General features: G+C 42.6%; 1 protein-coding gene across 4 annotated transcripts in view; it reads left to right on the top strand.

Moving 5' to 3' along the window:
* Window positions 1-21,457, top strand: part of LOC309340960 (uncharacterized protein) — a 163,938-nt gene that overhangs the window by 69,375 nt on the left and 73,106 nt on the right. The gene's annotated exons all lie outside the window — the stretch shown is intronic.

Here is a 21,457-nt window from a genome sequence, read left to right as displayed (position 1 = left end):
CTTTGAAAGAAGTCTGCAACCAAATTTTGGAAGGGAAAAAGGCTCCCGAATCGTGGAAGGAAGCATTCATTTCACTTATACCGAAGACAGAAATTGAGAAACATCAAGTTAAGAATTACCGCCCTATATCACTTTTGAATGTGGATTATAAAATTTTTGCAGACATTTTAGCAAAAAGATTCAAAAAAGTTTTGTTAGAGGAGATTCACAGGGACCAAACAGGCTTTCTACCAGGCAGGCAATTGTCAGATAATGTGAGAAATATTATAGACATTCTAGAACTTTTGGAAACTGACATAAATAGAAAAGCTGTTTTGATTTTTGTGGATGCAGAGAAAGCCTTTGACAATATTTGTTGGAGCTTTATGAAGAGGAATCTCCAAGGGATGGGGGTAGGCAAGAACTTTGAAAATGGTATAAGTGCAATTTACTCTGAGCAAAAGGCCAAACTAATTGTAAATGGTATGGTCATGGACGAAATTCCAATAGAGAAAGGGACATGACAGGGATGCCCAATTTCCCCTCTATTGTTTATATCGGTACTGGAGGTTTTCCTAAATATGATTAGAAGAGACCAGCTGGTTAAAGGCATACAGGTCGGAACTAAACATTATAAGCTAAGAGCATTTGCAGATGATCTAGTTTTGACATTACAACAGCCAGAAACCAGTACAAAAAGAGTTTTGGAACTTATTGAAATATTTGGTCAGGTAGCAGGCTTTAAATTAAATAAACATAAGACAAAGGTGTTGGAAAAAAATCTTACGGTGGGGGAAAAAGACAGTTTTCAAAGAGAAACTGGTTTGGAAATTGCTAAAAAGGTAAAATATCTGGGGGTGAATTTAACATCTAAGAATGTGAACCTATTTAAAGATAATTATGAGAAATGTTGGGCTGAAGTGAAGAAAGATTTTGATATATGGTCAAGACTGAGACTTTCCTTGTTAGGCTGAATTGCTGTTATCAAGATGAATGTATTGCCGAGATTGTTGTTTCTGTTCCAGACATTGCAAATTCTAGATAAGATGGACTGTTTCAAGAAGTGGCAGAAAGACATATCTAAATTTGTCTGGCAGGGCAAAAAACCCAGAATAAAATTTAAGATTCTGACTGATGCAAAGGATAGAGGGGGCTTTGCCCTGCCGGATTTAAAACTATACTATGAAGCAGCAGCTTTTTGCTGGTTGAAACCATGGCTACTTCTTGAGAATACAGACATTCTGGACCTGGAAGGTTATGATAATAACTTTGGTTGGCATGCATATTTATGGTACGATAAGGTAAAGGTACATAGAAATTTTAAAAACCATATTGTTAGGAAAGCACTGTATAATGTATGGAATCGATATAAAGACTTGTTTGAAAGTAAAACCCCCAGGTGGTTGTCACCAATGGAAGCCAAGGCGGTAAAAAGACTGAACATGGACACAGATTGGCCAAAATATTGTGAAATTATAGAATATGATGGTGAAAAGTTGAAACTACAGAGTTTCGAGAAATTGAAACCTAAAGTCCGAGATTGGTTACATTATTACCAGATTAATGAAACCTTTAAGCAGGACAGAAAACTAGGATTTCAGAAGGAGAGGTCAAAGTTAGAAACAGAATTGTTAGAACCCAATACTAAGAATTTGTCTAGAATGTATAATCTGCTGCTAAAATGGAACACACAGGATGAAACGGTTAAATCAGCTATGATTAAGTGGGCACAAGATATTGGTCATGATATTATGTTTGCTGACTGGGAGCAGTTATGGACCACAGGCATTAAATTTACGGCATGCAGTGCCCTGAAAGAGAACATAATGAAAATGATCTATAGGTGGTACATGACCCCAGTCAAGCTTGCAAAGATATATCATTTGCCCAATAACAATTGTTGGAAGTGTAATGAATGCGAAGGAACTTTTTATCACCTTTGGTGGACCTGCCCAAAGATTAAGGCCTACTGGGAAATGATCTATAATGAAATTAAGAAAATCCTTAAGTGGACTTTTGTAAAGAAACCGGAGGCTTTTCTCTTGGGCATGGTCGGCCAATTGGTACCAAAGAAAGATAGGACCTTTTTTATGTATGCAACAACAGCAGCAAGAATCCTTTTGGCGAAGTATTGGAAGACTAAAGAATTACCTACTCTGGAAGAATGGCAGACCAAGGTGACTGAATTTATGGGACTGGCAGAGATGACCGGCAGAATCCGTGACCAGAGGAAAGAGACAGTGGAGGAGGACTGGAAAAAATTTAAAATCTATCTTAAAAATTGTTGTAAAATTTCGGAATGTTAAGATGTCAAGGGATTGGATACAAAGAATTACAGCTATAAAAATTGAATTTATAAAAAAACTTTTTTTTAAAGAGAATTAAATATAAAAAGGGATGAAGAATTGCTAAAAATTTTAAAATATGGATGCAGTGAAGGGGAGGTTTGGGGAAGTCGTGTTATGTTTATTTGTTTTTTGTTTATGTTGTAAAATCAATAAAAATTATTTAAAAAAAAAAAAAGGAATTTCTGGGGTGGGAAGGAGGAGTCACCACCCACCCACGGGTAGAGGAAAGGGAACACCGCAACCAAGCCACGAAAATACTCGATTAAAGGTGGCGGGGCCGCCAGGCGGAGTACTTGGTGGCTTGGGAGGGAGAGCCCAGGTCAGAAAACACGTGGGTCCCTGCTGAGTCGATCAAAGACGACTATCTGGTGGGAGAATTCCACAGCCTGTTCCCGGACAAACCAAAACCACTAGCGCGATTCTGGGAGGAAGAATTTGGAACCACAGACGACGAAGAGGACTTTGTGGGTTTCCCTGCCTCCGAAGGGGAGGGAGGGGAGGTGTCAGAAGGAGAGGAATCAGATTGGGAGGCCCGCCCCGCGGGAAGAGATTGGAGCAGGTGGGAAGCGGGTTTTGAATCCTCAGAGGATGGCGATAGCTCCTTCAGGAGATTCCCCGCATTGTCGGCTGAGGAAAGGGACGGAGTTGGATCAGAAGGTCGGGCCGGGGGTGGAGGGGGCCCTGGGGGGAGGTGGATGTCAGGGAACTGCCATCGGAGCCAGAGGCGGAGGGAAGGCTCCAGAGGGATGCGGGAGAGGGTCCCAGCAGGGAGAGAGGCAGCCCATCTGCTGGGAAAGGAAATCAGCGTAACACCAGGGGGCACAGGGAGGAATCGGAGAGAAGGATCCAGAACTCTTCACAGGAGACCGGTGGGGAGAGCATGGGCACTCCTCTGCCCACACCCTCCCTGCGCAGACGACTTCCGCGCAGGGAGAGTAGGAGACTTGGCGTGAAAGAACTTTTGTGCTGGAAGAAGTTTAAGAAACGCCCACTGACGGATTCTGCCAGCGACAGACAGCCACGAAGTGAAGGGCTGTCCAGACAGAAAGGGTTCAACCAGGCAACCAAGCCAAGAGTGGTGGCAACTTACGCATGAGCAACCCCCTAGAACCATTACAATGCCCAACAGTAAACAGTGGTTCAGTCACTTCTAGTCTAGCTTTAACCTGTGTGGGTCTAGGCATTGTGTGAGAACCCTTCTCGATGACTGTGTCAACAGAACTATCTGAACTTTCTGTGTCAATTTCAGTACCAGAATTATCAGAATTATCATCTGAATTGTCATCAGTGGGAAATGTGTGAAAAACCTCTCTCTCCTGCTCAGGAGTGCTCTCTAGAAACTTTGTGAGAATCATCTGACCAGATTCAAATAAAATTACTCTGTAGAGACCTTTTTCATAACCCACAAAAATGCCTTTTGCATTCTTAACCCCATGTGGAGTTTCAGTACGGACGTGAGATCCAAAAACCTTAAAATGTGTTAAAGAAGGTTTCCTGTGGAATAGCTTCTCAAAAGGAGAACTTTCCATACCTTTTGAAACCTTTCTCACCCAAGTGTAACAAAAAGAAGATAAAGATTCAGCCCAGAACTCATGTGGTAAATGTGAACTCAGCAATTGTGCCTTCATGCCATTTTGCAACTCTTTGTTCACCTTTACACAAATACTCTTGTTCCATGAAGCTTCAGAAACAGCAATCTTATGCTCTATCCCTTGTTTCTCAAGGAAATCCTGAAAATCCTGTAAAAGAAAAACTGGCTTTTCATCTGTGAAAAGAAAATCAATATCTGCATTATGAACAGTTTTACCTTTGTCACAAAACTCCTGAAACCTTGCTAAGGCTTCTTTTGGTGATTCCAATACATAAATCCATACATATTGAGAATAATGATCAACACATAGAAGATAGTATTTTGCATTGCCTCTAGATGGTGCTAGAGGACCAATTACATCAGCATACACTCGCTGAAAAACACTGGTTATCTTTGCAGCCTTCTTATCCTTGGATACACCTGCAAGAGAAAACATTTTAGTATCACATGCAGTGCACATTCTGTAATCTGACTCTTCAAAAATCAATAGATACAGTCCATCTTTCTCTGGCAGAAAGATACAGCTCTCCATCTTTAAAGATTTTGCAACTCTCTTTATCATAGGACAACACCAGTCCTTTCTTTGTCATCTGAGAAACACTCAGCAGATTGAACTTTAAATCAGGAACATAGTACACATTGTTTATAGTCAAGTTCAGGCTTTTCAGATACACAGTCCCAAACCCGATCGCTTTGATCTCTTGACCATTGGCTTGTTTCACAGTGAAGCTTTGCTTCTCAAACGTAGAAAATAATTCCCTGCGTGATGCTAGGTGCTGGGTGCAGCCCATGTCTAAAATAAACGCGTTTTCAACCAATGAAGAGGCTTTCGGCGATATTAAAGCCTTTGCTGGCCTTGCCTGTGACTTGGCATGACCTTTGCTTGAAGCCTCAGGCTTTGCAGAGCTCCCTTTTGCTCCTTTCTGCTGACGTGGCTCTTTACAGTTCCTCTGAATATGCCCAGGCTGACCACAATTGTAACAACGGACAACGTTCAGAGCTACAGCTTGCTCTTCTCTAGCAATAGCAGTGGGGGTGCTTGTATTCCGAGCTTCACTCCCCCCATCAGCAACAACTATTGCAGCAAGGCGGTCTCTCTCATTAAGAACCACAGAACAAATTCTCTCCACTGTAAGATCCCGGGCAGGTAGAGAACCAAGTTGACTTGCAACCATTTTATAAGTCCGATTAAGGCTGTTAATTATCATAAAGCAAAATATCTCTTCCTGAAGAGGAAAGTTTCTTTGCGCCATCTGCTGGCATAGATTTTTCATCTCTGTCAAATGCACCATCACATCTCCATCAGGCACCAGTCTCATGTTTGTGAGCTTCTCAAAATGCAGCAGTGTGGTGCCTGCTGCATCCCATTGATGGATTCTCTGCAGTGTTTCCCAAACCTCGCGCGCGAATTGCAATTCTGCTATATGCACAAGTTGCTCATCAGAGACACAGAATAATAGCTGACCTGGCTTTCACATTCTGAGAATTCCAAGCCGCTGTGGGTGCAGCTGGGATGGGATTTTCAATCACTCCAAATACCCTCTGACTCTGAAGCAGGGCTTTCATTTTCACAGACCATGAGGAATAATTGTCATTAGTTAGGGGAGCTGGGTAAGGTAAACCTGCCCCTTTCTTGGCATCCATCTTGAATCCAAGTTACAGCTTGCAGCTAAGAGCTGAAAAATCTAACAGTCTGTGATCAGCAAGCTTCGCTGAAAAACCAACAGCTTATTTCAGCCTCTGAGCTTTTTACAGCTCTGGCTTGCTTCTCTCTTGCCTCTGAAGCTAATGAGCCCATAAATCAGCCCGTAAAGTACTCACGACTTGTTGGCAGGCAACGGCAGTTTTATCAGCTCCCCTGGAATGCTTGGTATGTGGCCTTCTCTCCGCTCTGTTTAATCCAAAACACCAGCCTTTCTCAACGAACCGGAGAACGATTCAATCCGCGTTCACCATCAGCCATAAATCAGCAACCATCAGGGGTCCATGGAACGTCGTAAATCAGCAAAACACGTCTCCACCGGGTGTTGCAGCTGTTACTTTGTAGCCACCATCCACGTGCTACCACTTGTTGGAAAACTAGCCCCTTCGGGAGAGGCTGGCCTCTCCCCCTGCTCCTGGGACTTGTTTACCGGTGATCTTCCTCTGGCTGGCATCCCAGACAGACCAGGGAGATCTTGATAGGCGACATCTCCCAGCGTGGAAGATGCACACCCCCTTCTCCCCTTTCACAGGGGAAAGAAGAATAGTCAGAAAGTCCTTTTACATCTTGTTTATTTCTGACTTTACAGCTCAACAAAAAAAAGTCCGATCAGTTCAAACTTCTCCAAGCAAGTGACTCAGACTTCCTTTACAAACGCAACAGGAAGGTCTCATTTTACACACGGAACAAAGCTTTGTGTATCCCGTGAGCTGCCTGGAATATTCTTTCCCAGGACTAGCCACATCATGTGATGTAAACAAGCTGGCAGTTTGCAGCTGCGTTGTACTCATATCGTAACAGCAAGAACCTGGAGCGCGGTTCATTCGGCCCTCTACCACGCCCACCGATGCTCTAGTACTCTTTGTTAAGAAGTGTGGGGAGCTTCGTCCCTGCCATGATTACCAGGCACTGAATAAGATTACCATCCCGTGTGCGAGTACTTGGAGCTCGCAAAGGTGACAGATGCAATAAGGGGTAAACCTAAAAAATTGGTGAAAGAAGAATGAGAATGTTTAAATAATTATTTAGGGGACAAGGATTCAGCAAGAAATATCTGGCTATTTTTAGAATGATGCCGCATAGAGAAATGTTCCCTGATACCAATATGAGGGATTTGGAATGCAGATAGAGATAATTGATAAGAATAATGATCTGTTGTGAGCTTGACGGAAGTGTACAATAGATGAGCCTTCCTGTTTTGGCTCATCTTCCTTTTTCTTTTTCTTTTTTCTTTTTTCTTTTCTTTTATCTTTTCCATAGTTGCTTATGTTCTGTGTCATGTACTTTGATACTTTTTGGAGTTTTAAAAGTTTTTTTCCCCATTACTATTAAGGAATTTTCCTTCGTAATTTTGGTTGTCTATATATGTACCTGTTAAAAGCAAAATAAAAGTTTAAAAAAAGAGATTACAATCCCGGACCAGTATCCCTTTGCCCTTTATTGCGGAGTTGCTGGAGAGGGTGCAAGGGGCACAGATGTTCACCAAGATGGACCTTCGGGGAGCCTACAAATTGATTCGGATCCGAGCCGGGGATGAGTGGAAGACAGCATTTGGGACCCAGTATGGGCAGTTCAAATACCTGGTAATGCCTTTCTTTTTTTAAAAAAAAAAAATTATTAAACTTTCCAATAAAAACATACAAATACAAAACAACTACAATGAAAACAAACACAAACAAAAAACAACAAGTATAATTTCAAAACTTATATTCTCAACCTAGTTTCCCCGACTTCCTCATACCTCACCGTTCTGTATTCTAGTTTCATTATCCCATCAGCAACTCCATTCCCTTATTTCCCAAAAGTTTTTTTACTAATTCCATTCCTTTTCTTACTCTAATGTCTCTGAAAACCACAATGTTTTTAAGTCCATATCAATCTAACATTCTTTAATCTTGTAATATTTATTAAGATAGTCCTTAAATTTCTTCCAATCTTCTTCCACTGTCTCTTTCTCCTGGTCTCGGATTCTGCCCGTCATCTCTGCGAGTAGTAGTCTGTCATCTTCATCTGCCATTCTTCCAGAGTGGGTAGATCTGATGCCTTCCAATACTTTGCAATAAGGATCCTTGCTGCTGTTGTGGCATATAAAAAGAGAGTTCTGTCCTTCTTTAACACCACATGGCTGACCATACCCAGGAGAAAGGCCTCTGGTTTCTTCAAGAAAGTGTATTTAAACATCTTTTTCATTTCATTATATATCATTTCCCAGAAAGCCTTAAGCCTTGGGCACGTCCACCAGAGGTGAAAGAATGAGCCTTCATTTTCTTTACACTTCCAGCATTTGTTATCTGACAAGTGGTAAATTTTTGCAAGCTTGGCTGGGGTCATGTACCACCTATAGATCATTTTCATAATATTTTCTCTCAAGGCGTTACACGCCGTAAATTTCATGCCGGTGGTCCACAACCTTTCCCAGTCAGCAAACATAATGTTATGACCAATATCTTGCGCCCACTTAATCATAGCTGATTTAACTGTTTCATCCTGCGTATTCCATTTCAACAGCAAGTTGTTTTTTTTAAAAAATATATTTTATTAAGGGTTTTCTTGTTTTACAGTGTAAGTGTAATGCCTCGTGTTTTTTTTTTCCTCGTGTAATATTTTTACAAATCCATTTCATTTGTTGAGGCATTAGGGGGAGAAAAAAAAGAAAAGAAAAAAAAAAGAAGAAAGGAGGGTGGAAGGAGGGGAGATGGATGGGGGTGGGGTGGGGTAGCGGTGTTTCTATTATGCTTAATGTATGTAGTTTGGTGTCAGCGTGCTTGTGTTGTTCACTTGTGTTCCTTTGGTGGTGAGAGAGGTTGGGGTTGGCCTAGGATGTGATTGTTTGTTTGTGATTGGCTGTGGTGATCTTTGTTTTCGTGTGTGAGTGAGGTGGGTGGGTGTTTTGGATCAAGTTAGCCATATTGATTTGTATGCTGTTGGTGGATTATTGTCATTGTCCTGTTGGGCTGTGTATGTGATAAAGGGGAGCCATACCGGGGTGAAGGTGTCTTCTTCTGTTTGTCCCCGTGTCAGTTTCAGTTTGTTAGTTAATTTTTCTAGTAGGGCTGTTTCCCATACTATTTGGTACCATTGGTCCATGCTTACTCCTGACAGGTCTCTCCAGTGTCTGGTTATGGTGTTTCTGGCTGCTGAAAGTAGGTGGGTTATGAGTTCTTTGTGGAGTAAATGGGCATTGTTGTCTTGGAAGATGTTTAGTAGGGCCAATTCTGGGGTGATGTTTATTACTTGCTTAGTTATTTTACATATTTCTTGTATGGCTGTTGTCCAGAATAGTTGGATTTTGGGACACTCCCACCACATGTGGAGGTATGTGCCTGTGGAGGTGCACCCTCTCCAGCATTTTGGTGAGGTTCCTGGGTGTATTAGCGCTAGTTTCCTTGGTGTTAGGTACCACCTGTAGGTGAGTTTCAGTGTGAGTTCTTTTCTTTTCGTTGATATGGATTTAAAGGGGGGTTTAGACCACATTCTGGTCCATTGAGTGGGGTTAATCTCATAGCCTATGTCATTCTCCCATTGTTTTTTGATTGCGTCTAGGGGATTTGCGGGATTTTGGAGTAGTATTTTGTATATTGCGGATACCGTCCCTTTACCATTTCCCTTTGTTGTTAGGAGGAGGTTTTCAAAGGTTGTCAGGGGCCTAGTTGCTGCTGATTTTACTGTTGGGTTGTTTAAGAGGGCATGTAGTTGGTGTTGTGTTAACCAGGGCATTTGGGTGTCTTCTAGTTTGTCTTGTATTTCTTGTGTTGACAAGGGTTTGTTATTTTTATAAAAGTCTATTAGGCGATATAAGCCTTTGGTTCGCCAGGCTTTTATCTGGAGGTTTTGTGCTGCATGGTGGAATAATGGGTGGTACGCCAGGGGGATTAGTGGGGATGGGGTTGGGGATAGTTTGCCTATTTGTGTTTTCCATGCTTTGAGCATGGTCTGTGTGTACCTGTTAAGTGTTGTGGGAATTTTCTTTAGTTTGTTTGGGAGGAGTGGGTATGTTGTGGTGCAGGTATTTTCAATTGTGTCCCTCTCTAGGTGTACCCATTGTTTTGTCTCATCTTCTAGTATGTATGGAATTACATGACGTATTTGGTTGGTAATGTAATATGCTTCTATGTTGGGGATTCCCCATCCTCCTTCTGAGGTGGGGAGGTGCAGGTATTTGGGGCTTATTCTTGGTTTTTTATGTGAGAAGATGAAAGAGTGTAGTTTTCTCTGCCAACTGCGGAGTTGGGTTGAGGGGATCCAGATTGGGAGGGTTTGGAATAGGTAGGTTAGTTTTGGGAGTGTGATCATTTTGATCATGGCTATTTTGTCTGAGAGAGTGAAATTCGTGTTATTCCATCTCTTTAGGTCTTTGTTAATTTGCCGCCACAGGGGCTTGTAGTTGTGGAGGTACAATTTGTTGAGGTTTCTGGTTATTTGTACCCCTAGGTATCTGAACTTGGTGTGGCAGAGTTTTATTTTGGTGACCTTCGTGAGCTCTTTTTGGGTGTGAGGAGGGGTGTTGAAGCACATAGCTTCTGACTTTGTAAAATTTACCTGTAGGCCCGACACCATTGCAAATTTGTTGAGTTCTCTGATTAGGGAGGTTGCTGTGCCTATGGGGTCTGGTGTTGTCACCATTAGGTCATCTGCAAAGAGCCCTAATTTATAGGTTCTGCCTTTTATTTCCACTCCCTTGATGTCTGTGGCTGCTCGGATGCGGATTGCTAAGGGTTCCAGAGCCAGGATAAATAAGAAGGGAGACAGTGGGCATCCTTGTTTCGTGCCTCTTTGGATAGCTATAGTATTAGAATCCATATTGTTAATTCTGCATTTTGCTGAGGCTTGGGAGTATATTTGTTTGAGGATTTGTAGGAAGTTTGGGCCAAATTTCATGTTAGTTAGTACTGCTAATATGTATTTCCACTCTAAGCAATCAAAGGCTTTGAGGATGTCTAGGGACATAATTGTCAATGGGAGTTTCGTTGCCTTGCTGTGTTCGATCAGGTTCAGTAGTTTCCTGATGGGGTCTGTTATATTGCGGCCAGGGACAAAGCCAGTCTGGTCTGGGGCTATTAACTTGTGTAGGAAGATTTTTAGGCGGTTGGCCAAGATTGATGTGAATATCTTGTAGTCTTGGTTTATTAATGAGATTGGGCGGTATGATTCTACTTTGAGGCTGTCTTTTAGTGGTTTTGGGATGGAGACTATTTTGGAGTGGGTCCAGGTTTTGGGGATGGGGCCCCCTTTTATGATGTCGTTGAATAGGCGGGTCATGTAGGGCATCAAGGGTTCTCTGAATTTCCTATAGAATTCTGCTGTGAAGCCGTCTGGGCCTGGGGCTTTGTGTGGTTTCAGGTTTTTGAGGACCACATCTATTTCCTCTGGGGTGATAGGGCTGTCCATGAATTCCTGTTCCTCATCAGTTAGGGTAGGCATGGTCAGTCCTGCTAGAAATGTTCTGATTTCCTTCTCTGGTGGGTTATGGGAGGTGTATAGGTTGGAGTAGAATTCTGCAAATTCTGAGGTTATTTCTTCAGGGGAGGATGTTATGCTGCCGTCTTTTTTGGTGATGCAGTGTATTCTTGTTTTGAGTGCTTTTTTCCTACATCTATTTGCTAGTAATCTGGAGTTTTTCCCTCCATATTCATAGAAACGTTGTTTAGAATATAGAATGCTGATCATTGTTTTGTTAATTTCTAGGGAGTCTAGTTCTCTCCTTTTTTGTTCTATAAGTTTGAGGAGTTTTTTAGATCCTGTTTGTTTGTAGCGTGTTGAGAGGGCTGTGATGTCTTGTTCTATTTTGCTAATTTTTGAGGAGGTTTGTTTTTTAAGGAATGTTTTCTCTTTTATGCAAGCTCCTCTGGTGACCGCTTTCATTGTGTCCCATAGGAGGGGGGTTGTTATATTGTCTACATCGTTTTCCTTGAAGTAGTTTTGGAGGGTTTTTGTGAGACTCTCTCTAATTTGTTTGTTTGTAGTTAGGATGGGACTGAAGGACCATGATGGGGTGGTTTGTGTTCCTTCTCCTATTTTAACGATGACTTCTACTGGGGCGTGATCTGTGATTTTAATGTTACCGATGTTTGTTGATTCCACTGAGGGGATCAGACCCTGTGTGAGTAGAATGCTGTCCAGTCTGGACACTGTATCATGACGTCCCGATTGGAATGTATGGCTGATGTCTCCCGGGTTTTGCTCACTCCAAATGTCGTAGAGACCCCTGTTTTTTAGCATTTTTAGTAACTTGTAAGAGTTCCTAGTTGTTGGGGGTTTCCTTCGGAGGAAGGTTGCCCATGGGGTTGTAGGGTGGATATCTTTCAGGGATATACCTTTCATATTTAGATTGAGGTCCCCTCCTAGGATTGCTTCCCCTTCAGAGAAGGAGAGGAATTTGTTTAGTGTCTTCTGGAAGAATTCTAATTGTTTCGCGTTTGGGGCATATATGGAGCCAACTGTCAGTTTGATTTTACCATCTAGTGTCCCTTTAGCGAAAATGAATCTGCCTTTTTTGTCCCTGAGGACTGTTGTGGCAGTGAAGTTCAGGTCTCTACTGAGTATTATGGCTACACCGCGAGCTTTCCCTGAGCCTCGTGCGACCCACTGCTGACTGAAGCGGGGGTCGCTCAGGAGTTTGCTGCCTTTGGGTGGGTTGTGTATTTCTTGTAGGAAGGTGATGTGTGGTTTCATGGTGTTTATGTATGAGGTGATGTGTTTTCTTTTGATGGGGTTTCCCAGCCCCCTCACGTTTAATGTAATTGCTTTTAGGTTAGCCATCTTGCTTATCTATTATGTGGGGCGATTCCCTGCCAACCCGTTCGGGTTGTCTTGTGTCTCTCTCTTCGTGTTGTTTAAAGAACCAGTGGGGTTGCGCTGACCTAGGGTGTGGTGGGTGGGGGGCTAATGGGATTAGAGTAAGATTTGGGTTAAAGAGTAGGGGGTAAGTTGTAGAGAGTTTCCTATATGTAGTCATATAGGTGTTTGTTTGGGGTATTTTGGGCCATCTGGCATTTAGCCGGTTGGTCCTAGGTCTCAGCTGGTGTGGAAGGCCGTGTTCAAGGACAGGCCGTCCCCCCTGTTGTTTGCGAGAGGGGGAGATCAGTGAGACAGTGTGAAGTGACTTTGTAACGTCGCTGTCAAGTATAAGGTTCATGAGCAATGTTGCCAATGTTATGAGCAACATTGTTGGTGTGTTGGGGTGTGGGTGTGGGTGCTGGTACGCTCTGGTGCCACCATAGTGCTGGTTGGGTATCAGATTTTAGCCTGATTGTGGGTTGTGTTATTGAGGTTGGAGGAGTTGTTTTTCCTTAGTATGGAGTATGGGAATGTTGAAGGTGTGGGTGGTGGGGAATGTGGTTGAGGTCGTCTGGGCTGGTGTTGGGGTGGGGATTTCTGTGGGGGTGTGGGGCTGGGGGGATGTTGATGGTGTTAACTAAATCTATGTTTTGGGGGGGAGAGGGGGAACGGGGGGGGGGAATCACCAGTCCTTCAGTTTGTGGCTTCATTCAGCTGCGGTTGTTGTTGTTGTAGGGTTGTCCATCTGCGATGAATTGGTTTGGTTAATCTTGGTCTGGTTTCTTGTGTCGTATGGCCGGCGGGGTGGTTCTGAGCATGATGCTTGTCTGTATTGGTTTGCGTTGTTGTGCCGCTTCTGTTGTTTCCTTTTCTTCTTCTCTACCGTCGTCCAGTTGTTTGCTGTTGTTTCCTCGTGGTTGGGGCTGTCACTTGGTGGGTTTGTCGGTTGCCATTCCGGTGGGAGGTCGAGTTCAAGGTTCTTTAGTAGTTGTAGGGCCTCAGATATGTTGGTGGCCGTGTGTTGTGTTGTATTAGTTGTTACAATTAGGCGGAAGGGGAAGCCCCATCGGTATTTGATCCCGGCTTGTTGGAGACGCTGGGTGAATGGGCGCAGGCTTTTCCTCCGGTTTAGGGTATCCTGGGATAGGTCCTGTACGGCCAGAATGGGGGTTTCTCCATATCGAAGGTTGGTTGAGTTTCTGAGGTTGTTCCATACCTCTTCCTTCTTTTTGTAGCGCGTGAAGCATACAATGATGTCTCTTGGGGGGGGCGCTGGGTTTTGGCATGGGTTTTAGGGCTCTGTGAGCCCTCTCCAAGTCATCTGCCTCAAGTTTCAGGCCTGGGATTGTGTTTTTCAGCCAGCGTATAATTAGGTCTGCTGGGCTTTTCTCCTCTGTTTTTTCAGGAAAGTTGCGGAAGCGGATGTTACAGCGTCTATTGCGATCTTCAAGGTCGGCTTGCTTAATTTTCATCTCTCTGTGTTCTGCTTCCATTTGGTTTACCAGTTCGTCCAGTTTCTTGTTCACACGTGCGTTCTCCTCCCGGTATTGCTCTATTATTCTTTCTTGCATTTGGTTCTTGTTCTCTAGAGCTTCCACTTTGGAGGTTAGATTGTTGATTAGTACCTGCATGGGAGCCATTGTGGCCTTCAGTGTTTCTTCTAATCGTGTTTCTAATCTTGCTTCCATTTCCCTCAGATCTCGTTTCGTTACTGGGTGGTCGTCATCTTGAAGGGGAGTTATGGTATTGGCATTGTTTGCCATCTCCCTGGTTGGTGTCATCTCAGTCTCCCTAATGGTTTTGGTTTGAGGTTGGCTTGGCATCCTCTTGGAGTAGGGCGTGTGGTGGTTAGGAGTTGTGGCAGTGGTGATTCCTGGGTATTGTTGGGTTGCTGGGCTGATCAGGTGTTGCCGGTGGCTTTTACAGAGCGTTTGGATTAGGTGGTCATTTGTGTCACTTCTAGCCTGTGTTTTAAGAACTTGTCTAGAGTTTCTGTGGTTGCCTCAGCGTTGCCGCCAAAGCGGGGGGGGGCAGGTAAATAGAGATGGGTAGACTAACGGACAGACAGTTCATATAAGGGGGAGGGGTTAGCAGGTAGAGATGCAAGAGATTAGAGGGGTGGGGCCAGGGAAAATATGTGTTTAGGAGGGGGTTGTATATACCCAAAAAGGGTATTGGGGTCCGGTTAAGGTGGAGGTTGGGGTTGGGGGTGCGCTCAGAAACAGAGACAGACAAATAGGCTATATGTAAAGGGTGGAGGGAGAAAAAGGAAGAAGAAGAAAGAAAGAAGAAGGGGGGAGACGGGGGGGGGAGAGGGGAGATTGGAGTAAAAGAGAAGAGAGAGAGAGAGACAAAAAGAGAGTTGAAAGAGGAGAGATAGTACAGTAATATCGGCGGTATTAGATTGCCGCAGTAGTTTTAGCTATAGTATGAGGGGGGCAAAGTAGGATATGGTGATATGAATGTGTGTATGTGTTTCCTTTAGGGGAAGGGGGGGTGGAGAGAGGGAGGAGGAAGAGAAAAGGAGAGGGGGAGGGGGAAGGGTGGGAAAAGGAGGGAGAAGAAAAGAGAGGGGGAGAGAAGGGAGGGGGAGGGAGGGTGAGCTGTGGCAATGGTATGGGGGGGAAGTCTTATTTTAAAAGAGGGGGTGGGGGGAAAGGGCTCCCCCCTCAAAAACAAGCTGACGAACAGGCTAAAAAGGGGGAGTTGATTTTAAAAGATAAAGGGGATAGAGAGCAAAATTGGGGATGGAGAAAGGTGGGATAAAAGGAAAAAATAAGATAAAGGGGGTGAAGGGAGAGAGAGGAGAGAAAAAAGGGAGAGAAAAATAAATGGGGGGGAGTATCAATAGCAATAGCAGTGATATGGAGGAAATTTTTGTTTAAAAAGAGAGTGGTGGTCGTGGATGGGGGTGAAAGATCCCCCCCTCAAGAACAAGCTAACAAATAGAATAGAAATAGAAATAGAAATAGAATAGAGAGGGGGGGTTGTGTTTTTTTTAAAAATATATATAAAAAGAAACCTATTTCCCCCTAATTATTATTATTATTTTCTGTTTGAAAAAAGTAAGGGTGGCTGCTGCAGCAGTGGCCCCTCTTTTAAAAAGAAAAATGATCAAAGTAGGTATATGGGGGGGGATAAAAAAAAGGACTTTTTTTAAAACAAAAAAAAAGGGAGAGGGGGAGGAAGGGGTTAAAAAAGGATATATTTTTAAAAGGGGGGGGGGAGAGGGTAGTTTCTTCCTTTCTGCGATCTCCTTTGTCATGCGGTTTTCCTCTGTTTTCCGGAGGGGTAGGCTCCCGTCGGCTCAGCCACGTGTTTTTTCGGAGCCTGTTTTTTCGGAGCCGTGCTCACCTACCTCTCCTCTTCTTTCCCGTCGGCAGAGATGGGGTGCAGCAGCGGTAAAGTTGGGGCTCTTTTTTCTTTCTTTCCTTTTCTCCTTCTTTCCCCCTTTTCTCTTCTTTTTCTCCCTCTCTGCGTTGGCTGCACTGTCCTCCTGGTTTCGGAGCTCCTCTTAGCTGTTGGGGGGGTGGTCAGGTGCCTTTCCGGGTGCCTTTCCGGCTCAATCTCAGTCCTGGGGGGGGGTGTTTTGGCTCCTTTGATAGACCCCTGGGCACCCCCAATTCCTCTCTGCTGGCAGTGCTGGCGGCAGCAGTCCTGGGAGTCCGGGAGTCGGCCAGACAGAGCCTTTTACTCTGGCTGGCTTCAGGAGCTCTTTTCTGCTGTTGCAGCCGCCATGCTGCCTCGCCGGAAGTCCATTTCAACAGCAAGTTATACATTTTTGATAAATTTTTAGTATTGGATTCTAACAATTCTGTTTCCAATTTAGATTTCTCCACCTGGAAGCCAATTTTTTTATCCATCTTGTAAACCTCCATTATTTGGTAATAGTGGAGCCAATCTCTCACTTTATCCTTTAATTTCTCAAAACTCTGCAGTTTGAAGTTACTACCCTCCTGTTCTAAAATTTCCCAATATTTCGGCCATATACACTCCATATTAAGTTTTTTCACAGCTTTTGCCTCCATTGGTGAAAGCCACCTTGGAGTTTTGTTCTCCAGTAGGTCTTTATATCTGATCCAAACATTGTACAGTGCTTTCCTGACAATATGATTTTTAAAGCCTTTATGAACCTTAACTTTGTCATACCACAAATATGCATGCCACCCAAAGAAATTGTTAAAACCTTCCAAATCTAAAATGTCTGTGTTCTTAAGGAGCAGCCAATCCTTCAACCAGCAGAAAGCTGCTGATTCATAATAAAGTTTCAAATCTGGCAGGGCAAATCCCCCCCCCCCCTTTCCTTTGCATCAGTTAAAATCTTAAATTTTATTCTGGGCTTTTTGCCCTGCCAGATAAATTTAGAAATATCTCGCTGCCATCCCTTAAAACACTCCATCTTATCAACAATTTGCAGTGTTTGGAACAAAAATAACATTCTAGGCAATACATCTTAATAGCTGCTATTCGACCAGACAAAGAAAGCTTCAAGTTTGACCAAATTTCTAAATCTTTTTTCACTTGGTTCCAACATTTCTCATAATTGTCTTTAAATAAGTTCATATTTTTAGCTGTCATATTAATCCCCAAATATTTTACACTCTTAACCACAGTTAAACCTGTTTCATTCTGAAACCTCTCCTTCTCTCTTACTGTTAGATTTTTCTCTAATACCTTAGTCTTTAATTTATTTAATTTAAATCCTGCCACTTGACCAAACTCTTGAATTAATTCCAAAACCCTTTTCGTACTGGATTCCGGCTCTTGCAATGTAAGTACCAAGTCATCTGCAAATGCTCTCAATTTATATTGTCTCGCTCCGACCTGAACCCCTTTAACCAGCTGGTCTTTTCTTATCATGTTCAGCAAAACCTCCAGGACCGAAATAAAAAGTAGTGGGGAAATTGGGCACCCCTGACGTGTCCCTTTTTCTATCTTAAGTTCTTCTGTAATAACATTATTTACAATTAGCTTTGCTTTTTGTTCAGAATAAATTGCGCCTATACCGTTTTCAAAACCTTGGCCTACCCCCATCCCATGGAGATTCTTCTTCATAAAGGTCCAAGAAATATTGTCAAAGGCTTTCTCCGCGTCCACAAATATCAAAACAGCTTTTGTGTTTATATTAACTTCTAACATTTCCAAAATGTCTATTATGTTCCTTACATTATCTGATAAATGTCTTCTCGGGAGGAAGCCCGATTGGTCCCTATGAATCTCCCCCATCAAAACTTTTTTCAATCTCTTAGCTAAAATGTCAGCAAAAATTTTGTAATCCACATTTAATAAAGAGATTGGGCGGTAGTTCTTCAGTTGAGTCTTTTCACTGTCTTCGGTATAAGCGTGATATAAGCCTCTTTCCACGTATCAGGTGCTTCTTTCCCCTCAAGGATTTCATTACAGACTTCCTTCAAAGGTTGTATTAGCCATTCTTTTAAAGCCTTATAATATTTGGAAGTCAGTCCATCAGGTCCCGGAGATTTGCCCAGTTTCATGTTTTGAATGGCATCTTCTATTTCTTGTTCAGTTATTTTCTGGTTCAAAAGCACTTTGTCTTGACATGAAATTTCCTTCATCCCATTTTCCTTCAAGAATTGTTCTATATCAATCTCTTTTTCTGGCCCTTGTGCATATAATTGTTTAAAGTATTTCTGGAAGCAGCTTCTGATTTCAGTTGGGTTGTTAATGTTCTTTCCATCCACTTCTAAATTTGTCACTGTATTTAGTTTTTGTCTCTTCTTCAATTGCCAAGCCAAGAATTTCCCGCATTTATCAGCAGATTCAAACGTTTTCTGTCTCATTTGTTTGATTTTCCATTCTATTTCTTGGTTCATCAATTCCATGTATTGAATTTGGTATAATTTAATTTCTCTCAAGATCTCCTGAGACTTTGGTTTTGATCTCAATTTCTTTTCTCCTTCTTTAATTTTTTCTAAAATCTTATCCTTTTTCTCGTTTTGGCTTTTCTTCTTTATTGCATTTTGTTGTATCAAGAAACCTCTCATAACCGCTTTGCTTGCGTCCCAGATTACTCTTTTTTCCACATTAGTCCTCATGTTAATTTCAAAATAGTTTCTTAGTGTTTTTTGGGCCTTTTTACAAAATTCTTTATCTCTGAATAATGAGTCATTCATCCTCCATCTGAAAGTGCCAGCTGTTGTTTGATTCATCTCCATCTTCACGGCGTTATGGTCGGAGCAAGTCTTTGGGCAGATTTCCACTTTTTTTATCTTCGATGCCAGTCCTCTAGTAACCCATATTTGGTCAATTCTAGTCCAGGTCATTTTGGCTTCAGAAAAGAAGGTTCCTTCTCTTTCAAGAGGATTTTTTAATCTCCAAATATCAACTAAGTCCATATTATCAGTCATTTCAAAAAATGTTTTTGGTAACCTTCCGTCTTTAGAAATTACTTGTCTTTGTGCTTTGTCCATGTTTGTAGAGACAACTCCATTCATATCTCCCATCAAAATTATATTTGAATCCATGTAGTCCAGTAAAATCTCATGCAACTTTTTAAAGAATTCAGATTTGCCTTCATTTGGTGCGTAGATTCCTAGAATCAAAAATTTCTGGCCTTGTACTTGAATTTCAATTGCCAGGTATCTTCCTTGTTCATATTTAAATATTTGTTTCGGCATCAATCTATCCTTTGCATATATAACCACTCCTCTTTTTTTCACTCTGTCAGATGAAATAAATTCATGTCCTAATTTTTTATTAATAAGTAGTTTTCTGTGTGTTCTTGTCACATGTGTCTCTTGCAGGCAAATCAAATCCAATTGTTGTTTCTGTAGAATATGAAAGACGTTCTTCCTCTTCCGAGGAATATTCAGTCCGTTACAGTTCCAGCTCAGTAGTCGCAGGGCCATGATGGGGTTATTTACTTACTCCTCCTACTGCTCCCAATTGTTGCTCTTCATCTGTTGGTGGCTGTAGTACAAATGATAAGTTTGCCAAGTCCAGTATTCCTTTTCCTGATATTGTTGGCTCTTCTCCAAGTTCTGCTTCCTTCACTAAGTCTTCTTCGTGATCTCTCAAGAATTTGTCTTTATCACTCAGTGTCCTTAGTCTAACTTTCTTTCCTCTGTATTTGAAAGATAGTCCTTGGGGGAATTCCCACCTAAAGAAGATTCTGCTTTTTTTTCAGTAGTACAACCAGATCTTTGTAGTCCTCTCTTGCATCTAGAATGGGCTTTGGGATATCTTTGAAGATCTCCACGAAAGAATCCTCAATTTGCAGTGTATTTTGATAGTGCAAGTTTAAAATTTTATCTCTTTCCTCCTTTGATCCCAAAGTAATCAAACAGTCTCTTGGCTTATTCTTTTTTTGTCTTGTTCCAAGTCTGAATGCACTCACAATCTTGACCTCCTCCCCCTTCAGGCCTTCTTGCCAAAAGTCATAAAATTCTTTTGTAATAAAGTCCACCAGGTTGTCCTGTTCACTTTCTGGGACAAATCTTAATCTTAAGTTACGATCCCTCCTTTGAAGATCTATCATAGCAAAGGATAAGTCATGGTCCGCCAGTTTCTTTACAACCGGTGGTATTTTTCCTTGAGTTTCAGTTACAATCTCCTTTGCCTCCTCAGCAATCTTTCGTGTAGTGGCTGATTCCTCTAGGAGTCTTCCAATATTCTGAGCATTAGCAGTAACTTGAGTTCCCAATTCTTTCAAGCTAGAAGTATTCAGATCAAGTTTTTTTGAGATCTCAGCTACTTGTTTACTTGTATCAGTCCCTTGTTTTGTTAAAAATTCCAGAGATTCATTTATTTTTCCAAGAGCTTTCGTCAAAGCATCTTCAGCAGACATAGCTTTAGGTTTTATTTGCGAGGCCGCAGCTGCTCCTATCACTGAGGCCCTTCTTGGCTGTGTAGTGCTGTAAGTTTTGCCGGATCTGAGGTTTTTCTCCTGAGCCTGATCTATCTTTCCTTTGCCATCTGCCATGCCACTATCAGCCAGGCCAAGGTCAGTCCCACACTCCTAGATTTGTTTTTACTAGTAAATTTCCAGTGGCTCAGCTTCTAGTTGCTTAGTTGTTTCCCACAATGTAACAAAGTCTCCTCTAGAGGGGGGAATTCCCAGCTTGCATTCACAATTCACAGTTCTTACAACAGATATATTGTCTCAAAGTCCCCCCCCATCTTTTTAAAGGAGAAAGAATCCCCAGTTCCAGCACTTTTTTCTTAAATAGTTACAGATATGTAACAGTCCAGGTAAAAGTCCTCAACACTGTATCTTTCCCAGTTATTTCCAGGCTCACACTTTTGACAGTTCAAAGTTCTTTTCCCCTTCTTACAAGGCAGTCCGTTCCCAGAATACCTGGTAATGCCTTTCGGGTTGTGCAATGTGCCTGCCGTGTTCCAACGGTACATCAACCACGTGTTCCAGGACTTGCTAGATAAGTACGTGGTGGTGTACCTAGATGACATTCTGATTTACTCCCACGACCCAGCTCACCATGAGGGTCATGTCCGCTCCATGTTGCAGCGCTTGCGGGACCAACGCCTGTATGCTAAGCTCAGCAAGTGAAAGTTCCACAAGCGGTCAGTGGACGTCCTCGGTCACCAACTCTCCCCTGATGGGGTGCAGATGGATCCCGGGAAAGTGGCAGCAGTTCAGGAGTGACGGAGTCCTGCCGTCATAGATGGTGCTTAGCATAGCATAGAAAGAAGACAGAGAGGCAGCGAGTATTTTCATAATGCAGGGGCAGCTCCTTTGAACCTCTCTCTTCCCCGGTAACTTTTATTATCCTTTGTCCTCACCAACAGCATGGTCATCTGGCAATGTCTCACGCTACATGCCTGGTAATGGTTTGACACTCCCCTCACCATATAAGGAAACAGTGCCCAGAGGAAACACAACTCCATTTAAGGTCAATACATCCTAATACATTGTAAGGCACAGAGTGCTGGTCAGCCGAGGTCAGGGGGCACCCTGTGGTATTTACAAGCCTCTGCCTTGGCTTTATGAGTCCCACATGCCCTCTTTCTTTATTTTATTAATCAGTGTCATATATTTCATTACCAATACGGTTATATCGAGCGTGATGGGCGACTCTTGTA

The sequence above is a fragment of the Podarcis erhardii genome (genome assembly GCF_964252035.2).
Source record: "Podarcis erhardii genome assembly, chromosome: 4".
In the NCBI taxonomy this organism is placed as follows: domain Eukaryota; kingdom Metazoa; phylum Chordata; class Lepidosauria; order Squamata; family Lacertidae; genus Podarcis; species Podarcis erhardii.
This window is presented reverse-complemented; position numbering and strand designations above follow the sequence as displayed.